At 47.2% G+C, this 18,321-nt stretch overlaps 1 protein-coding gene and 1 long non-coding RNA gene across 5 annotated transcripts in view; one reads left to right on the top strand and one right to left on the bottom strand.

Moving 5' to 3' along the window:
- Nucleotides 1–18,321, top strand: part of LOC142582760 (uncharacterized) — a 297,319-nt gene that overhangs the window by 75,928 nt on the left and 203,070 nt on the right. The gene's annotated exons all lie outside the window — the stretch shown is intronic.
- Nucleotides 7,532–18,321, bottom strand: part of LOC142582762 (uncharacterized) — a 58,080-nt gene continuing 47,290 nt past the window's right edge. The window contains exons 2-3 of the long non-coding RNA XR_012828484.1: nt 15,212–15,286; nt 7,532–7,695 (exon numbers count right to left, since the gene is read on the bottom strand). This is a non-coding gene — a long non-coding RNA (uncharacterized LOC142582762). The remainder of the gene's footprint in view (nt 7,696–15,211; nt 15,287–18,321) is intronic.

The raw sequence follows: 18,321 nt of genomic DNA, 5'->3' as shown, positions 1-18,321 counted from the left end.
CAGTGTACCACAAGGGAGCGTTCTTTGTCCCTTACTCTTACTGATATACATTAATGACATACCAAATAACTTATCACCATGTATGCGCATTTTCGCTGACGACTGCATTAGCTATCGTTGTCATAACAGCCCTGATGATCACCTGATCCTCCAGAATGATCTCAATCAAATTACTAATTGGTGTGACACCTGGCTAATGACTCTAAATTCATCAAAATGTAAAGTGATGTCCTTCAACCGCAAACGCACTAACTTGGACTATTCCTACTGTATTAAAAATGACCATTATATCGGACCTCATCATTAAAATATCTAGGCGTCAATCTATCAACAAACCTCTTCTGGACTTCTCACATTTCCACCATCAGTGTCAGTGCTTCTCGATCACTGGGTTACCTGCGACGTAGCATTCGAAACTCACCTACACTAATCCGCAAACTGACATTTCAAACATTTGTGCGCCCTTGACTTGAGTTCGCCGCTCCGGTCTTGATCTCCCCACTAAAAGTACTTAACATGCTAGAATCAATCCAAAATGGAGCCGCACATTATATTTCCCGGAATTATGACTACCGTTCTAGCGTAACTGAAATAAAGCTTCACCTTTCACTTCAGCTGCTAAGTAATCTTCGCGACATAACACTTTTGTCATTATTTCATAAATACGCCCACCACACTAACAAGCGCTCCCTACACCTAGAAACGATATCACACGTCGCACAGATTGCACAATCAACATGGCTTCATGCGCATCTATGGTAAGACAGAAGCATTTAACTCGTTTGCAATTTCACGTGCCATTTCTCTCTGGAACAGCCTCCCCAATAACATAGTTGCCGAAACTGATCGTTAAAAATTCAGGCACTCACTCAACTCGCTTAATCCTTATTATAACCATTGCTATCATACTCACTGTTTGGTTTTTTTGTACTTTCTTCTTGCACTGTAATAAGTTTGTTATAAACTTATAGAGTTCCTTTTTATTGTACTCATACACAGCTGTATGGAACTAATGTGTTTCTCTAATCTTTAGGCTGTGCTTTTGGCTGGTGTTCTTTTTTCTTTCTATACCTTCATAGTGTTATACCTTCATGTGCTTACTTGATTCTATGCCTCCCTTACGCAATGCGCCATGTAGAGACCTTGTAAGGTATGTTACAAATAAAAAAAAATCTTTAAAAATTCAATAATATGGAAATACAGCGTCTGCAGAACCCTTGTACACAACGTAACAAATTCATGTAAGACATAAATTGACATATCGAATATGTCCGCTTTGAATGATGTAATGGCAGCCGTTCGCAGAACCGCGATATCTGATTTGGATGCGGAGCTATTAATTTATAAACTTCGTGCGTCTATTTCTTTTTTCGAACTTTCGAATTTTTGAAAATTCTTTTCACAAAATTCAGGCCCCAAATCGAAATTCCGCTTGCAGCAGTCACTACAATTCAAATTTCTCTCTCAAATGCAACAGACTTCATTCAAATCGGTCCGGGGGTTATCTCAGAAAAGCGTTTTTTTTTTTGCGTTTTACATGCATTTGAATAGGCCGCGTCGGAGTTGTGCGCGAGCTAAAGCTTCCTCGTAAAAGCCAGTGCGTCGAGACGCTCGGTCTCTCGGAGACCGCGTTGGTCGCGGGGTCGTTGTTGGCGCCCACATAACTCGTGACTCATGCCGACTGTGCGGGATAGGCCAAGAAATGGGTGGATTATTCCAAGCTACAATCACAAGCATACTTTCTGCACTGCTATAGAGTAAGTTCTGTTGAAAGGCGAAATTGCGTGTTAAAATGAAAGCAGTAATAATAGGAAGAATCGAAAATAGAAGAGTTCGCAAAAGAAAGTGGTTGTTTAGCCCGAAGGGCGCACCATCCACAGTGGTAGCAAGGTTTAGTTTGCGATTGGACTCTTACTGTGCCTTCTTTTCTTTTGGGGAGGGGGTGGGGGCAGACCTCTGCTTTGGGATTCAGCCACAGGGATGTGTGATCCGCTGTGCAATAATTTCTTACGGAGCCCAACCAAATGGGCTGCGTTAAATTTGTATCTCTGCATTTTTTTTCCTTTTTTGGAAGCTTTTCAATTATAGATTATTCGTTCTTTCTGCTATTACTGCTTTCACTTTAACAGGTAATTTCACTTTTCAACAGCGCTTACGTTATAGCAGCACTGAAAGTTTATTTGTGGTTATAACTTGGAATAATCCACCCATTTCTTGGCCAATCCCCCATATATAGTAGGTATGAACCACGAGATAGATGGCCTTGCAACAACAACAATGACTCGCTCACTACTCACGGACGCCGTTCTCAGGGATGAACTATCGTTGAAATGCGCTGGATCGTCTATCCTTCTATTGATGGTCAACTTCCAGCATTCACATTACCCATAGAACACGGATCAATGCCTCTCACGTCAAGGCAAGGTCGTGTTGACCAGCCACCAATGCAGAGCCCCGCACCTAAATTTGTGTCGTTAACGGTCTTGACTCTTGACTTATAAATTTTGCTTCTATTTTAATGAAGGCGAAGCCATTGACTATTTCCTTCTTTCTTGTCGCCGCTTCACCTCATTGCGCAAAATTTTCTTTCAGCCCCTCTCCGCCTTCTTGCGTCCTCAGTGACCTACTATTCCAGTGTTATTTATAATTCGGAACGGTGCTGTCTGGCCGAATCCACAGGGCAACGTGCAATGCACTTCATAAGTTTACAGATGGAGAGAGAGAAAAAAATATTTATTCTTAATGAGGTGGGGCGTCTTCCCCGTAGTCTCTAAAGGCATCAAGCCGGCCCCGAGCACCGTAACCGGCTTGAGGCTTCTAATGGAAGCATCAAGCCGCTTACGTTACTAGGGGTTCTATCTCTCAGTTGAGATTTTGTCACTTGTTCTTTAACTCACTCTTTTTTTAGTATGCGCTAATTTATTATTAAATAAATGTATTATATTACTTTTTTCAGAATCTTGGTTATTTTTTAAATATCCATTTAAAATCTTATTTGTGTGGCCAGTCACCCTCGCGGGTATGTGTCATGTTAATTGAAACGGAATAAACGTCAGCGATCCTCGAATATTGCGGTATATGCTGTTCTGGACAAAGCGCGGTCACGGCCGGCGTAAGCGCAGTCCTGACGCGAAGTTTCTCAACGCGCTGGCTTTAGCGCGGGAAATTCTCAAGGTCAGTGCTATATGCTTCCTCCATCCGGCGAAACAGCCACTTATTTTTTTTTTAACAGTGCTATGCTTTTATGTAGCCGCATGTGCGAAGATAAAACTCAGCTGATAGTTAAGCGACGTCCTTGTCCAGTCCCCCTTTGTCCCGCGATTCAGTTCTGCTATTAAACCAGCTAGCCATAAACTAAATAGCTCAGCTGGACACCATTCTTTCTCAGTTATTAAGATTTCATCACTCATTGTCAGTCATACTAGTGCGGTCACTGTGAGCCCCTGATTTGCATATTTGTGGCAACCATAGGCGGACAAATTTGGAAACTTCTGTTTATGGCTGCTACTTCGTCAAGCAAACTTGTCTGCGCCAGAGCCGCCACGATTAAATGTCCTTTTGTCGAAATGCTGCAGCTGCAGAGCTTACTACCTTTGTGTGACATCCCGGATGGACGATAATATTCCGTTTAAAACGATTTCACTCGCATTCCACGGAGATTTACGTGCAACGACGGCTTCAACCAATAAGAGGCGAGATCGATTACTTTCGTCTGCAATATTGGCTCCACGGTGGCACACTGGGGCAGGGCGTTCGAACACAGGTTCCCACTGACCGCGACGTGACGCGACACCCCGTGCAAGACCGTCCATATACACTATTACTCGCACTCTTGCGGTGGCGAAGGTGCGCCTTGTCGCCTAGCAGCGGCGGCGGGCCATCGGACGTGGCGGGCTGGCGGCGGACCTCTCTCGCGCCGTTACACGCGCGCTTTGCATATACGGCCCCTCGTTATGGCTGGGCTCCCACTCTCGAGACCATTCCTGGTCTTTATCAATTCTGTTACCGCGGCGGCGGCGGCGGCGGCGGGCGACCAACGGCCGATGCTGGCTCGTGTGCGGGGCAAACGCCAGAAAAGGAAACTGGGCGCGCCAACCAACAAATGATAAAAAGAGCGGGGCCGTCCACCGGCCGACAGTGGTAACGTGCGCGCGCCCGTCTCTGGCGATATTCAAACGGACCAATGGCGGCCGCCGCGAGGCTGTGACGTAGCGCGAGCGGGTCGGGTTTTCGCCGTGCGGAAGGCCGCGGCCGCCGTTGGCAGCAGCGGCAACAGCCCGGGAGGAAAAGAAGCAAGATCTGGGAACAGGGTCGAACGAGAACGTCGTCGTATGGCCGGTGCCGTCTCTCTCTCTCTCTCTCTCTCTCTCTCTCTCTCTCTCTCTCTCTCTCTCTTAAGTGACGGTAATGCTCTTGTTTCATTATCTTGTTTTCTTTTTTCCAGCCTCCGCCGCTCTTTTCTCCTTTTGCCATCTTCCGGTTCTTTCCGTCCATTACGTTTTCCTTTATATTTTTCTTTTCATTTCATATAGCGTCGCTTTCGCTTTTCTTTCGTGGCCTGTCTTCCCTGTTTGTCTCCCCGAAGCGTTCCCGTCTCGCCGTGAATATTTCCTTTTTGTGTTATTTTGCATGTCGTCGTCGTTGTCTCGGATATCGATGGCACAAACGCTCGCACGCACACGCTCACACTTAGTCTTTAAAGAAATAACATAGAAGGAGAGAAAGAGCGAGAGGGAGGGAAGGAGATAGGCACGATACCGCAGCGCGGCCAGACGTGGCAAGAGAGAAGAGAAAGGTGAGCCACTCCGAAGTATCGCTTCTGCGCGTCTGCGACGAGCGGGATGCGAGGAAGAAGAGCAACACAACGTGCTTCGCAGCGTGGGAGCGGAGAGCATTCCGCGCTCGCTGAGTCAGAAGCGACGGCGGACCGGGTCAGACCAGACGCGTCGGCGGTCGCTCCGCGGGTAGACAGACCCTAGACGCGATCGTCCCGACTTCCAGCCCCCTCGCGCCACCACTCCCCTCCCCCCCTCCCGCACTTCTCCTCTTCCTCCTCAGTACCGTCCCTATGCGACGACAGCGTACAACGTACAACACTGTACCGTCGCCTATTCTCCCCCTCGCCCACCTTCTGGCCAGCGTCAGTACCAGGGCGAGAATAATTTACGGGACGAGGAGGGGCGCGACGTAGGACGAGGAGGAGGAGGAAGAGAGCCGTCTAGGAAGACGAGCCGCGCACGCTCCGTGAGGATATGGAAATGAGGAGACGACGACGCTCGCTGCGCGCGCTCTTCTGCACGCGCCTGCTCGCGCGCGCCCGGTGCCCGTTTTTTTATTGCGGCCCCGTATACACTGCGACTGCTTGATCGCTGCTTTGCCGTAGTTATTCTTCTACTTCTTTCTGTTGCCTCGTGCGGCCGCCCGCCCGTCTCGTTCCCGCCTCCTACGAGAGAAGAAGGGGCCCCGCGCGAGCTACGACTTAACCCCGCGCCCGCGATAACTCACAAAGGTCACCGCTGTCTCGCTGGTGCATCGGGCTGCTCTCGTTGGCCGGTCCGCCGGAGGAAGGGACCATCCCTCCTCGTTTTTCGCAAGAGGAACGGCCACGTTACCTGTTCCGGGCACGGACCTTCACGCGTATAGTCGGAGCTTTCAATTATTCAAAGACACATGTGGCACCGTCACCATGAGAACGACGACTTACATGCGTTCTTTTGAACAACCAGCGACAGTTGCCTTGGACTGGCGCAAACTTTCCACCAGAACAAAGCGTATAAGATGGCTACATCATGTTCGTCTACCTTGCTTTCGTCCCTTATTTAATTGCGAAGCTTTCTTTTACCTTGCACCAAGTCTTTTGCGGTAGGTAGGTAGGTTCCTAGCTCGTATTGTTTCGGGCCTCTTCACTGAGGGAAAGAACTAAACTACGCATTCGATGGTGTTATTGAATCTACGTATGCCAGTATGAAAGCCCAACTTTGTACCCATTAAGCGACGCACGCTTTTCTTGTGTTTTCTCTTTATCACAGAGAAGCAAAGCCGCAGCACTTACAATAGCGCAAAACGCAGGTCCAGACAAATTAAAATAAGAACGTTATGAGTGTCGCTCGAGCGTTATTATGTTTCACTTTTTATGCAGTCAATGGCCAAACAATACAAATAGGCTGAAATAAGTTTTTTTTTTTTTTTTTACTGAGAAAGAGAGAAAGACAGAGATAGAAAGTCATAAGAGAAAGGCAGGGAGGTTAACCAGGCTGAGCCCGGTAGGCTACCCTGCATTGGGGAACCGGGAAAGTGGATTGAAAGAGGAGAAGGGAGAAAAACGTTCACAGTTTGCACTGTTACACGCGCCAGCGTGCACCACTGAGTCAGTCACAGGCTCAGTGGTGCAAAGGATGGTGCATTTCAAGAAACGCACCAGCGCCTTTGTGGCCTTGCACATAGCAGACGCACGAGACCACGGGCCCAAGATCTTCTCCTCTGTGGGAGGACATTCGTCTAAGTGCTCCAAAGCTGTACGAAGGGCACTCCTCTCGTCTTCGTATGCAGTCACACAGGATATGTTTGGTGGTTTCTTCGACATCATATCTGCTGGCTGCAATTGGAACGGTCCGCGATTCCAATTAGGAATGAGTAGGCGTCTGTGAAAGAAACTCCTATTCGCAAACGGCACAATTGCGTTTCTTCCCGTCGGTTACAACTAGCTAAACGTTCCTATGCCATATGCGAATCCATGACATATAGACGCCGGCTAGCGAACTGTATACGGTGTGTTCCATTTTCTTACAATAATAATATGAGCCAGACCGCTGAGGTGCCGCGCTGCATCCGTTCTCGACCCAGGTATCGAGGTGCTTTCGCATACATCATGACCCTCACGGGCAGCTTTGTCGGCACTTTCATTGCCAGCGATGGTACAGTGCCCAGGTAACCACTGAAATGCAATGTCGCGGCCTCCGTCCACCGCTTGATGGTAACGTATAATCGTATCTCTGCTACCAGTTGTTATGTGGGCTGCGGCGCAGAGATTATAGGAGTGATTGCAGGGCTGCCTTTGAATCACAGAACATAGCCTAAGACGATGAGCAAAACGTGAACAAGGTGAATGCAGGAGCCAACGTTTCGACAAGTGGACTTGTCTTCTTCAAGGCCTTGAAGAAGACAAGTCCACTTGTCGAAACGTTGGTTCCTGCATTCAGCTTGTTCACGTTTTGCTCATCGCCTTGAATTTCCATCTCCCACATTCCCCGTCTTTCCTCAGAACATAGCCTAGTGATTTGGTGATTGTTGCTGCACATAAAGTACTGCGCTACGGAGGGCGGGAAGATCGGATCATGTCGATCTTGTGACGTGGCTGATCTTGAACTTCTTGCAGATTGACATCGACGGAAAGACTACCGCAGCAGTAAAGATAGTTAGAGCCGAAGAGCCATCTGTACAAACGTGAAATCGATTGGACTATGAATCATTACATTTCATTTTATTACCTTAAAAGCCCCATTGATGGGGTGTTACATAAGGGGTGGCAAGAATAAGAATACATAGTCACAATAACAGGAAGTTTTTAATTATGCAGTAGATGTAGAGCGGCTTGATCCAGGGCACAAGTGGGCAAGTTGGGCTCCTTTCCAACTCCTGGAATGGAGAGCCGCCCTTGTTGCTGCCGGAGACACCGCAAAGGACAAGGTGATCTTGCTGCAGAAGTGAAATCGGGCGGAAGAGAGGATCGTTAGGAGGCTATATAAAATGCCCGAAAAAGTTGCATCTGGTCTACTTTCAGAGAGAGAAGCAAGGCGTTCATACTGGAGTTGGGAAAGGGGACGAAGATGATTTCTAAGGGTGTCTATATGATTATATATGTAGTGATAGGATGTTCGGTGGCGATGGCAATTGTTGCGCCTGTTGAAGCGCATCGCCGTGGACCCAGACATGTTCTAAGCGCTTGAGCTTGGATGCTCTCAAGCACATTGAGATGTGTGCTCCGGGTGCTTGACAGCACCGGAGTGCTGCAATGCAAGAAACCCATGAAGAGCGCTTTGTTAACAAAGCGCTCTTAAGTTGAAGCATAGAACGCACTGACGGTCCCTATGCTTCTCCAGCAATGGCTTTGAAAAGGCGACTGATTGAGAGGAGTCTGTTCCTTGGGTAGGATACATGGGCACTCCAGGAGACTTCACGGTCGACAGTCATCCCTAGAAATTGATGGGTTCTCTTGTACAAGATAGGCTGGCCAGTGATAGACAACGGATATCCAGTCATCGATTTTCGCGTGAAGGCGAAATTCTGAGGCCTTGCCTATGAAGATATGTACACGTCATCGTTGCAGCCTTTTCTAGCCTTGCCTGAACCTGCGACCGAGTTATTCCTGACGCCTAGATGCAGATTTCGTCTGCGTTAATTGACAGACTGGCCTACTGTGGCAGGAATTCCGCCAGCGCAATCAAAGACAGGTTGACCAAAACCGGGCTCAAAACGCCACCTTGTGGAACTTCACGGCTGGGGTAGTGGTTGGAAGTTTGACCATCTTCGGTGACTACAAAGAAGCTCCTTTCAGTCAGGTAGCTCCGAATCCATAAAAAAGTGCGGCCTCCGATTGCAGCAGCCATGTGTGCTTCAAGAATGGCTTCGTGAGAAACATTATCATAAGCGCCCCTCACATCTAAGAATAGCGCTACAGGGAGGCACTTGGATTATTTCCGTTGTTGAATCGAACACACGAGATCAAGGACGCTGTCGACCGACGAATGGCCACGTCGAAAACATCTCATCGCGTCTGGATAAACATTGTAATGTTCAAGAAACCAGTCGAAGCGCGTGAGGATCATCCTTTCCATCAACTTGTCAACACAGCTGGCGAGAGCAATAGGTCGATATGGAAGTTGGTTCAAGAGGAGACTTTCCTTGCTTTAAGATTGGGACAAGACGGCTACGCTTCCACTCAGAAGGAACACCGTCACTCCATGAGAAGTTGAGATGACGCAGCAGAATCTCTCGTGCTTCGTGGACAAGGTTGCGGAAAGCAGCGTACGTGATGTTGTAGAGTCCGGGCGAGGAGGGACGCCTGCAAATGACTACAGCAGCCTCCAGTTATTCCATGGAAAAATGTTCGTCGATTGCCGAAACTTGCATGAATTGAACTTCGTACTATTCAAGATCCTTTAGTAGCTCTCTTTCACCTGTAATTGCCTAACAAAACTCTTCCCCATCCACTTCTCGACAGCCTTGGTGGAAAGCCAGTGCTTTAAAGAGGGGGCGTTGCTGAGGAGAGGAGCGAAGGCCTTGGAGAGTTCGCCATACGCGGGAGGCAGCTTTGCATGGGTCCAACGAGTTACGCAATGATTGCCATCGTTCGCAAGCGTGGAACCGTATGAATTAATTACGCAGGCAAACTGTAATACCTCACATTTCAGTGACTTTGGAGAAAAAAGAAACGAGCAGGGCGATTAAGCCACAGACGCATGCGTAATTTTCTCGTGCATACGCCAGCAGTGCATTGAGAGGACTGACGTGTGCTTGACGTCACATAGCAACCACTTGGTTTTAAAAGCGAGAGGATACACGCGCCCTCTTGTTTCCTTTAGGTCGCAGACGCATTAATGGAACGCTCAAATAATTAATTGTAACCTTACCACCGTCAATCGCGTGCTTCACGTAGCCAAGCAACAAGTAGCCGCTCTTAGTAGTAAGAGCGCGCCAGTTCCTTCAGTTCTTTCCTCAATGAAGCTATAGCGATATGAGAGCCTATATGACACTGTACCGCCTTCGGGATCGGCTCAGGTCATAACGGAACAGGTTGTGACGTTCATCTTCGCCGAAATACAGTAAATGAATCGTCATGCCGTTGCCGCCATTGCATCGCCGTCATCGTCGCCTTCCCGCTGTCGACGCGCTCCTGTCCCACACACAATGACTCGACTTGCACAAACATATTCTGGGGTTCTCAAAACATAGCATTCTGTGGAACCCCAAACGATGCTGCAGATAACAAGTGTACCGGCAAAGTGAGTCTCATAACATCGACTCGGACAGTGGCAGGGATCGGTTTCATTCTTTTCGTTCTTTTGTGGGCGTAGAAGACTGCGTAAAGTTTGATAATAGTACCACCTTGACTTCGGTGTAATGGAGTTCTCTTTAATATAAATAAAAGAGACGTAGTCACCTTACAATCGTGACGGCTACGCAGGGATCTGTTTCATTCTTTTGGTTCTTTTGTGGGCGTAGAAGACTGCGTAAAGTGTGATAATAGTACCACCTTGACTTCGGTGCAATGGAGTTCTCTTTAATATAAATAAAAGAGACGTAGTCACCTTACAATCGTGACGGCTACTCCTGTTCGCATATTGGAAACAACAATATAAAAACTATATATAAGAAAATGAGAACAAACCACGTCATAGGGTCAGGAATCCACAGCACACGGTCCTATACACCCATGAACATATGAATATAAAAGGCAAATGCAAGTTGCACCATAATGAGTTTTTAGACAAAGTCACAAACGCACACGAACGGCCGTGATGTAGACTGCGATGAGCATATAACAGATGAGGAATTACACAGAGTTAATATAATGCACGCACAGAATACAAAAAGTATAACACGCACTATACAAGCGCTTATAATTATTAATAATAGGAGCAAGTTATAGTTATATCGTGTGACTATTCAGTGGGATATCCAGTACCTGTTAAAGATGCATGTCTCTACGTAAAAATGTTCAAGTGCATTCAATGCTTTTCGCTGTGCTATTTTCGATGGTCATGGGCCCAGCAATATTGCGATTCAGAAAGGTCGGTGAGGACCAATGGAGTGTAGCTCTTGTTCTAGCTGCCGTCTTCGCGTCGCGTATTTGGGGCATTCGAGGAGTATATGGCGAACATACTAATCCTTGTGGCCACAGGAGCAAGCCGAGGAAGAAGCCCGTTTTATGCGGTATTGGAAATATTTGGTGTATGCTGTCCCAAGGCGCAGTCGATAAATTAGTGTCTCGGTACTTTTCGAAAGTTCTACGTCCAGCTGGTATTTGAATTGACGGCCCATTTCGTAAAGAATTGATTTCTTAGTATTTTCATTAGACGAGTTTGACATACACAAGTCCTTCTTTAGTACTCGCAATTTGTGTTTCGTGTCCATTGGTGATAAAGGGATGAGTTAAATTTCTGCACCTTTATGGGCCGATTTCGCCAACGAGTCCGCTAATTTGTTGCGTGCTATACCACCATGTCCAGGGACCCACTGTAATTTCGCTTCATATTTTCTTTCATTAGCTTGAGTTCAGTACTGCATATGTTATTCGTGCGTGTGGTTGGCTGTCATCAATAAATTCAAGACATGCTAAAGCTGATAAGGAGTTCGTGCAAATTACCCACTTTGTTGGTGTCTCATACGTCTTGGTAAAAAGAGTGATATCCCCGTCAGACGGGCAAATTTGGTGACACTTTGAGCGAGTGAACTTCACCGTTAGTGTAACTCGCAGGTTGTCAGAGAGAAAGGCTTAGTCACACATCCTGTGGAGTACATTTGCCAGTGAGTGTGTTTGAAGAACTAACTTCGCCGCGTTTAACCTTGTAGCCTCGACAGCAATGCTTCAAGAATAACCAAAATGCTCGCAGCAGAGTCGGCACTAATTCCAAGACCCTTCTTTTTTTTTTCATAACCAAATCTTATGAGCGACCCTGTGGCATCAGTGAAGCCGAAAACAAAATAAAAGCTTGAAGCGTTCATTTTCGACGGACTCCGCCATTTCGACCCTGCACGTTTTGGATGTGTTTCTTGCTTGTATTGACTCAAAACAAATAGACGTGTTAACGGGATTACAGTGTTTCTGTGTTTAATGGCGAAGGTTCTTGCACATAAGCATTTCTTTTTCGTAATGAATCTGTAACCGTTACTAAAGCTAAAGATGTCGAGCATCGTATCAAGCCCTCTCGCTTCATAGAACGTGAATATCATCAATGCCGAATGACACTTAATTTTTCATTTCATTTATTTCATTTACTTCGTTATCCCGTCTAACACCACGCCGCCGAAGCGACGCTCAGAGAGTCGACGTGCACTTGCTCGAAGTATCACTAAATTTGTTCACCTGACTGGGGTCATAACCTTACTTGCAATTTGTCCACATGCTCTGATGAGGGCTGGGTAGCTGTAACGTCGTCAGGATCAAAAGGTTTGCTACAATATTTAGAGTTATTTCAAGGAGGATTTCGAATTAGTTAACTCACGACGTAGCACCAAGCAGGGAATGACTGGAAGTTTGCATATACCGATACTCCACTAAGATCAGCAATTATAAAAGCTTTTCAGCTTGCCTTTAACGCGTTGCTGGCAGCAGGATCTAACGAGCAGCTGCGCTTCTGCAAGGCTCCACGCGTGCAATACTGTAGGAAGTGCCTGGCCGGTGTTTTCGTGTAGCTATAAGTGGGTGTGAACACTCCGTTGCTGGTTAGCGATGTTGTTCTCCTCGTTTCCTTCGTTTGACAATTGGCCGACGGTTGTCGTTACGAGGCGTCCTTTTTTCATGTTCGCGGAGCTTTGCGATTCCCGCTTCATATTATCTCGCTCTGCACTGCTGTCTGTCCCTCATTTCGCTCGCGCTACGCGGAAAAGGCAGACGTACAGAGGAGCTTCCAAACACAGAACTAAGCGCGTTTAGCACTGGAATGTGATTTCGTTTTAGCAGCAACCTATTATAGATGTAAAGATTGTAGTTGTAGAAACGATAGTCGGCAGGCTGATCTTGCAGGTGTGAGGGTTGTGGGCAGTTGAAAACATTGGGGATGGTGATCTGGGTTCAGCTTCTCGAACTTCCTTGGCCAATGACAACAAGTTTATTTCAGGCACTGCGATTTGGGGAAAGAACTCATGTGTGTGAACACGCAACAGTTTTAGACGACGGAACATCAAACCCGTTTGTCTTTGCCTGCTTTTAACTATGAACTTTTCATCTACTTTTCATGAACTTTTCCCACCTTGCGGGCTTCCGCCGAATTGATTTGACAGTTCCTGTATACTTATGGACAAAGATATACGTTCGTCCTATGAAAAAAGAACTAAGATAAAAATTTGAGTAACAAGGTCAATCGGGGTAATTCCAGATCGCAGGGAGTAGAGGCCTTCGTCCTACAGTTGACATATAATATGATGATGATGATGATGATGATGATGATGATGATGATGCAGAACACTCAATGTCAGGACGTCAATACAGAGCAAATATAAAAATGAATTGTCATTCGGCCCTTATTTCTGTATACTGGTATTTTGATAGGTTGAGCTGTACTGCAGAATTTTTCGTAAAGTCGCGAATAGAAATTAATTTCTCTACTGTTCCTTTCTTTTCTCATTCTTCATTTTCCCTTCTTTCTTTCTTTCTTTCTTTCTTTCTTTCTTTCTTTCTTTCTTTCTTTCTTTCTTTCTTTCTTTATAATTTGTTTGAGCGATGTTTCAAAATAGCCTGTTTATTCCTTAGAGCGAACGTGTGGTTTTTACATAACGCTATCTTCACTTACGAAGAATGAAGTCGGATGATTGCAAACTTGCAAGAGGAAAAGACTCGCACGTGTTTTGAGCTCGTGTGCTCCTAGTGGACTGCACTGTACAAGCTACGTACATAAAGACAGAAGAAAAAGAAGAGACAAGTGAGCGTTGAATGTAATATCACATTACAAAAAGACCGCACCGCGAATGACGCCTTTATAGCAGTGCAACTTTCCGGACGCTCGAATTGACTTGTCAAGAGCTGATTGAGTGGTCCCGTTGCTCGCAACCATCTGAAATACAAGTGAACGACGGATGAATTCGTATATCTTCGTGCCGGCAGTATTAGATGCGCCGTCTGAAGTGATGTTCGTTCTGATCGTGCGGTCTGCCCTATCAAGACAAGTGACTTGTAAACGGGTGCACATTAGCACAGGGATCCTGCATTGTGAAGTATAAACCCCATGCAAGCGATCTTGCACGTGACAGCGACAAGCGGCGCGATGGAGATGGCTGTCGCGTTCGCTCGTCGCCTACAAGTCGTCTCCCATGCGAGCGACGTCTCCCCGGTGTTGCCGGTATGAGGGCAGCAATATATAGGCGCCGAAACTAGCGCGGCGCGTGCTTTATAAACTTAAGTTGATGCGTTTTACTGTAAAAAGCAGCATAAAATATTTCTGAAAGTCTTGCAGTAGGTTCTTATCCTTGCACGTATAAAAATTGAATAGTTTGCTCGTTCCGTGTGACAGTCGGAAGTACTTGAGTTATGTACATCCAGTTCCGGCTTCGCGCTATTTGCTAGTCGCTCATAGCACTTCCGGGCGACGAGCGACGAATTCTAGATTTGCAGAACCGAGCGATCACGCGACAAGACCGAGCGATCTGTTCACGCGATGGCCCGATCCGTCGCTGGAAGCGGTCGCTCGTCGCTGTCGCGCACAAAATCGCGCTCATGGTGTTTAGCCTTGACGAAGAGCGACGTACGTGGGTGGAAAAAAGCTGTATGGTTGTTGACCAATTGATCCGTTCGCGACGAGGGAGGTAGATCGCAGCCTAATAGAAGCACGACCGAGGGAGGACTATAGGGACAACCGGTGGGTCGACGAGATGCAATAGAAGAGAAATGTGGGCACATTGGCCGAACCATTGGTGTTGCTGAAGTTATTGATGCGGTCTTGATGCTCATGAAGCTACACGCTCGGTGTTCGAGGAACGTAGTACAGGGATGCAATACCTTGACCAGGGCCAGTTAGTTCACCGTGGTGATGCAGTATCTTGATGCAGTATAGTCTGTATGCCCGAAAAAGGTCGCCTGTCTGAAAAAATAAATCTCGTTTCTTTGTTTAAAAATTATGAAGATCCATAGCTCTTGTTGGAATCTGTACGAAGTGAAGCTTTAGTGAAGCGGTTCATTAAATGTTTTACAACTAATGGCACTACGTACAAATATGTTTCGTTTCATGCTTTGCAACGTGTAATATCTCATGAAATGCTTATGTTTATCCACCACAAAGATCAAATGTTAAATCTCACGCAATTTTTATGTTTATGTACGACACGGCCGACAAGATATCCCGATATGCAAACACCAAGTCAGGCGGGTGCACAGTGTGACACGTCTAAATCTGGCGATATCGCGAAAACGAAGTTTATGAATGAGGCTTGTCGATAGAGAGAGAGAGAGAGAGAGAGAGAGAGAGAGAGAGTAGATTTCTTCCTGTAATATGTTTACAGGATGGGGCCCTTAGTCAAGGCTTTCCATGGCCGTAGCGGCGTCTTGGGTCCACCGGACGAGTTCCTGCTGAACCTGCGAAGAATGCGAGTAACAGGTGTATGCACAAAGAAACACCGCACATGCAGTATATTTAAGGATTTTGTACCTTTTATGTTACCGGTAACACATGCGTACATATCCTGGAGGATTGGCCAAGTATGAGCACAGACCTAGCGGCACATAACCCACAATGGTTGCTCAGTGGCTATGGTGTTGGGCTGCTGAGCACGAGGTCGCGGGATCGAATCCCGGCCGCGGCGGCCGCATTTCGATGGAGGCGAAATGCGACAACACCCGTGTACTTAGATTTAGGTGCACGTTAAAGAACCCCAGGTGGTCTAAATCTCCCGAGTCCTCCACTACGGCGTGCCTCATAATCAGAAAGTGGTTTTGGCACGTAAAACCCCATAATTTTCTTTAGCGGCACATACCTAATGGCTAAATCAAACAAAGTTCAGTAAATAAGGTAATTCTTTGAATATAATACGCTGTTCGCTCAAGAGGTTGATGTGCTTCAGTACACTTCGATCTACACATGCTAACGCTTTTCCTTCTCTCGTGTACACCATTGAGATACGGCGCCTGCAACGCCGGTGGCGGGACTCCGCATCACGCCAGCATTGTGAGACGCCTGGTAGCTGCCAGGGCGCTGTTTCTGCTGCGCAATGAAGTTGCCTTGCGTGCAGTGTCGCGCCAACGCTTCGCGTGTTGTTATATAACATTGACTGTAGATTTCTTCATATATTGACGCGATACCTTCATATATCGCGGTCCGTGCATCGCCCTTTTGGCGAAACAGCCCATATTTTTTAAAATTTGATTATGCAGAACAGAGATGCTCTTACTCGCGCTACTTTGTATGTGGTAGAACGCGTGTATACTGCAGCGCTACTCGCGCTACAGCATACAGATGTTATATAAGCTCGATCTCTAGCACCTGCATTCGACGAACGTATTATCTTCGTATGCATATTCACAAATATATCCTCTGAGATAGTAACCGACCCAGCAGCATACAGCAAATATGTTTGTTGTCGGCTGCGGCAGCCTGCAACAGACGTCACGCCAAACATGGAAGGGTAGACAACTCGAAAGCTTCGCTTTAATATTATGCAATGGAACATCAAACGTTATCTTGGCCGCAACTTTAGTATTTTGCGTCATCGAATTTTGAACTCCTGCAATGTATCCCGTGCACTCTATATCCTCTTATCGCTATACTTTCTTATCGGTAGACTCTTTTTCTGTACTCATATTGTATGCACACCACTCTGATCATTTTTACTGAAGCACCATCTGCTTCAATAGTTTCGGCGTGTAGACTCATTTCACTGTCATGCCGAGGCGTATCATGGAACCGCGTCGCCATTAGCTCAGCGTATTGTTGCAGTATATTCACCGACTCTGTTGCACTTATAGCTGATTCAGAGATTTGGGCAGTGACTTTCTCATGACTCTGGTATACTTTCGAATACTGAACAAAGCTCCACAGGACGTTGCCACCACTACTGCTGTTTCTGGTCGTTGCTTATTGTAGCTGCGCGTAATACTAGTAACAGACACACATTGCAAGGGCCAAAAGCTCTCTCTCAACTAAAGGAGGAAGACAGTTGATTGGGGACTGCGCCGGTATGTAGAATCGCGATGTCATTCCAGTAAAGTTTATGGATCTTCCCGTCACATGAAAATTATTAATCATCGATCGACGGCTTCTCTCGTTTGGTGAGCATATATAGTTCCAGTAAACGGACTTCGCCTCTTCAAACCGCTTTCGGGATCCCGACACAGGGCCGGAACAATGCAGGCATTCCGACCCTGTGCCATTCATTGCCGTGCTTCGTCACTGACCCGCGGATCGTGCCGTCCACGCTATCGACAGAATCGTCTGGGCGGAAGCGGTCGACGATAAGAATGAAACAGCATCGAGCGTTGCGTTATACCGTCCCTTGTGGTTTCCATATACTCTTCGACTGCCATACAGGGTCGCGTGATCAGAAGACTGCAGACGTTGGGGCGAGAGTTAGACCTGGCCGCCCTGCAGACAGCGTCCACAACGCAGGCAAGCAGAGCAGCAAGCAGCAGACATGCGACGTGGGGTGGCGAGAGTGGGGGCCCCTTCCAGACTGGGTAAGACGTTGACCCCCGTGCAGTGTCTGTCTGCTGCTGCTGCTGCTGCTCCTAGCTGCTCTGCTGCCGCCGCCGCCACACTTGCCCCGACTGCTTCGAGCATGCATGGAGCATCCATGTGCTTCTCGGACGGCGGGAAGGCGAGCTGGTTGGCCAGACTGTTGCCCACAAACCCGGCGGTGCAGTCTGGACGCTGTGTGTGCGCGCGTGCACGTGCGTGCGTGCGCGTTCGTTCGTGCGTGTGTGCGTGCGTGCGTGTTTGAGCGCGCTCTCTGCGTTCTAGCGCGTGCGCATAGTATTTCGACCGCATCAGTTCTGAGAATCCGCTTAGAAATCCTATTGACCGGCGAAACCATTCTTTGGATGGAGAACTAACACAAGACGTCCTCGTTCCGCCATGAGCAGTAACTCCACTGGCCATTCTTGGTCATTCGTTTCACTGCTAGAGGCGCTTGTCAATCTGCGTTGCATCTGAAGTCGGATTTTGGAAATTTTGAACTGAACTAGCACGCAATGGCGTTAGGTCGTTGGCTTTATTTGTTGCTTAAATTTTAGGCGGCGTTGACTCCGAGTGACTGCTACCGGCGTTTTTTGCGCGCTTGGCACGCCGAAAGACATCACATGCATCTTTGCTACCTGCCGAGGACACCACACTCTGTAGTAAACGAATGGAGCAAATGTATCGCTTGGCGTCTGTCTATATGCGAACTGAGCCTCGGTGAGAATTATCTCCGATACAGTTCCGGTGGCTAGACAGGCCCTTGTCGCTCTGATAAGCGGTGTTAACCTAGCTTCGGCCTATCTCTCGCACGGTCCTGAGGCGTTAGCAGAATATAGTGAAGTGCACCATTCTCCAGTGGCCTCGAGTATATAAGCCGGGAATGTATGGATCTATAGAGAGCTACTGTCAGTACCTGACAATACAAGAAACACATATAAAG

Source organism: Dermacentor variabilis, chromosome 5, assembly GCF_050947875.1.
Source record: "Dermacentor variabilis isolate Ectoservices chromosome 5, ASM5094787v1, whole genome shotgun sequence".
NCBI lineage: Eukaryota > Metazoa > Arthropoda > Arachnida > Ixodida > Ixodidae > Dermacentor > Dermacentor variabilis.
Note: the sequence above shows the minus strand (reverse complement) of the source record. Positions and strands in the feature narration are given on the sequence as shown.